Genomic DNA, 3,342 nt, shown 5'->3' with positions numbered 1-3,342 from the left:
AAGAGAGCTCTCCGATGAATGAGGAAGGAAAATGGAATTCTTCTATTTGTTTTTTTCCTTCTCCAAATTTTGATTGTAATGTACTTTTTCGAGCCTTTTCGTTATCTTTTCTATATTACGGGGCCAAAATTATATGTTCGGACATTATTTTCGAATATTTTGCATTTATCAAAGCTCTTATAAACAAGATAGGGTATTCCTACACAGCTGGTGGGACCCACGGCAAATGGATCATAAAGTCTTAAAAAAAAATAGATACAATTGCACTGCATGTAGTAACGGATGCGATCATACCAGGACTAATGCACTAGATCCCATCAGAACTCCGTAGTTAAGCGTGCTTGGGCGAGAGTAGTACTAGGATGGGTGACCTCCTGGAAAGTCCTCGTGTTGCATCCCTCTTTTTTTTGGTCAAAAATGTATGACTCTAGAACTTTTATACCGTGAGGCCAAACTTGGCATGTGATACCTTTTCGGAAAGCCCAAAGAGAGCTCTCCGATGAATTAGGAAGGAAAATGGAATTCTTCTATAGTTTTTTTTTCTACTCCAAATTTTGACCGTAATGTACTTTTTTGGGCCTTTTCGTAATCTTTGCTATATTACGGGGCGAAATTTATATGTACGGACATTGTTTTCGTATATTTTGCATGTATAAAGCACTTATAAACAAGAGAGGGTATTCCTACATAGCTGGTGGGACCCACGGCAAATCGATCATAAAGTCTTCAAAAAAGAATAGATACGATTGCATTGCATGTAGTTACGGATGCGATCATACCAGCACTAATGCACCAGATTCCATCAGAACTCTACAGTTAAGCGTGCTTGGGTGAGAGTAGTACTAGGATGGGTGACCTCCAGGAAAGCTCATAAGTTAGAGTTTTACTATGTGTGATGTTCAATTCTATAGTGTGTTGACTTGTGAGGATATTGATATGTGTTTGCATGAAGAGAAATTGGGAAGACCGGTCCCTCTTGGTGAGGTGTTAATCTAGACACACACTAAGTCGGATGGAACATATGTTAATCGGAAGGCGGAGAAGATTGCTCTAACTTATGAGCAGTATGTGAGAGATAGGCTGTCTGAACTAGAGGCGGCTGCTTCTACTGTCTCTCATGACTCTTCACGACCTCAGGAGCTCACAATAGATGAGTATACAACCATCTTTCTTCAGGTAAGATGTTGTAGTCTAATTCAGAGTCTTAGAGTCCAGTTACTATTCAGTCACTAATTATCTTCTTCTCTATTTCTTGCAGTCCACACAAAGGGATTCAAGGGGCAATCATTATGGACTTAGATGTCTGAAAGACGCTCTAGGCAGTGCCAACTGCCAACTCCCCGGAGACTCATCATCCTTTCAAGCCTTAGAAGAACTGCTATAGGAAGCTCAACGGAAAATTGAAGAGCAAGTTGCATATAATGAGAAGCGAGATGCTGAGATTGCTGCTCGAGAAGCTGAGTCAGCCCGAGTCACAGCTGAGCAAAAGGACAAGCTCGAGCACTTGTTCTTGGACTTCATGGCCACTCACTCTTCCACATCCAAAGAGCGTCTCCCAAGTACTCCACCACCTAATGATCCATAGATTTTATTTTTCCAAACACTACTTGAACTTATGTTTATTTGAATAAGTTTTTTGTTTATGAACAACATAATTTTCTGTGTATTTGAACTTGATTTTTAATATATGTATGTCTTTTCATATTTTAATAGCATTTCCAATAACAAACAAGAACAAATCATAACTTTAAACAACAAACAAGAAACCCAACAATCAATGACCAAATTCTTATTCTGACAAAACAAGTAGTCGCAAAATAGTAGTAAATAAGTAGCAACGTAGACGTAAAACAGTCGTAAAATAGGCACAAAACTTATCGACTATTACCAGACTAACCAAATTAGTCATAACCTAATCGTCATAGAGACGTATAATAGTCGTATAAATTTATACAACTATGATATGACTAAGAGAATCATATCCTTTGTACAGTACAATTTATCGTCCAATAGTCGTAAGATTGTCGTAAAACGTTTTACGACTATTTTACGACAACGTGAAACATACCCAGGGTTCAGTGTATTTAATTGTAAAGTAGTCGTAATTTCGTCGTAAACAATTACCGACTATGGAACGAGTACAAGTTTCACACGCTCTGTACAATACTATTAATCGTTAAATGGTCGCCAGATAATACGATTATTAAACGACGAATTTATACTGTATGGGCTTATGTCGTAACATAGTCGTAAATCGATGACTAATTGACGACTACATTACTTAGCAACTATGTACTAACGACTTTAGTCATTAATCGCGGATTAGTTGTATTATTAACATTGACAACTACTAAGCAACTACTTATGTAGTCGTTTATCGCCTGTTTTCTTGTAGTGTGGTTATTTATGAAAAACTATGAGTTTCATCGATTGGGTCGCATTTCGGTTCTCTGGAGACCTACAGTGTGAGTCACTCCAGTTATCAAAAGTGATCAAATCATAAAATGTTCTGTTTTGATGGAAGGAAAGATGGAGGAATTGTTTTGTTCTTTTGTCTATGCAAGGAATACTGTAGAGGAGAGGAAAAGTTTATGGGAGGACTTGAGAAGCCATTAAGACTCGCCGCTATTTAAAAAAAAAACTTGGATAATTATGGGTGATTATAATGAGATCCTTGATGGGAGGGAGCATTGTGAATTTACACATTCACCTTTCATACCATTAGGTATGCAGGATTTCCAAAATGTTGTGAGACACTGTACTTTGACGGATATGGGTTCTCTAGAACCGTTATTCACCTGGTGTAACAAGCGGGGGGAAGGCTTAATTTGTAAAATATTGGACCGTGTCCTTATGAATGATATTTGGCTTCATCGATACTGATATAGGTCAAATTGCCCTAAATTTACTCCCTCAAATAAGAGATCGTGGTTAGTACTTAAAGGTCGAATTCCACAAAGCTATTTTGTTCACACAATAGGCCAAAGTGTCAAAATTAAGCTAGATGAATATAAAAAATAAAAAGAAAGTAAAATAAGCAAATAACAGATTGATTGGTTGTAAGACAAGATAATAAAACGTCAGGTTTAGGGTATTCTTAGGAAACACATGATTAGTAGTTCTAGAAATACCTAGGTTGTTATCGAACCGTTCTTAAACTCAAACTCTAATTATAGAATAATCAGTGATGTTCCGTGAAACTCACTATGCCCAGAGCTAAAAATTTTGGTGATGTGCCTTGAAGATTAAAAGTAATTAAGTTTTGAAGATTCAAGAACAAAAAGAAAAACTAAGAGATAAAAGCTAGATCCTTCGGACAAATCCCAAAGTGATCTATTTATA

At 37.0% G+C, this 3,342-nt stretch overlaps 2 pseudogenes across 2 annotated transcripts; both read left to right on the top strand.

The window, feature by feature from the left end:
* Positions 1–948: 948 nt before the first annotated feature.
* Positions 949–1,585, top strand: AT3G41345 (annotated as a pseudogene; the record flags this gene model as incomplete). Its single annotated transcript has 1 exon — positions 949–1,585.
* Positions 1,586–2,395: 810 nt separating this feature from the next.
* AT3G40640 lies at positions 2,396–2,869 on the top strand (annotated as a pseudogene; the record flags this gene model as incomplete). Its single annotated transcript has 1 exon — positions 2,396–2,869.
* Between the last annotated feature and the right edge of the window lie 473 nt (positions 2,870–3,342).

This window comes from Arabidopsis thaliana, chromosome 3 (genome assembly GCF_000001735.4).
Source record: "Arabidopsis thaliana chromosome 3, partial sequence".
NCBI lineage: Eukaryota > Viridiplantae > Streptophyta > Magnoliopsida > Brassicales > Brassicaceae > Arabidopsis > Arabidopsis thaliana.
Note: the sequence above shows the minus strand (reverse complement) of the source record. Positions and strands in the feature narration are given on the sequence as shown.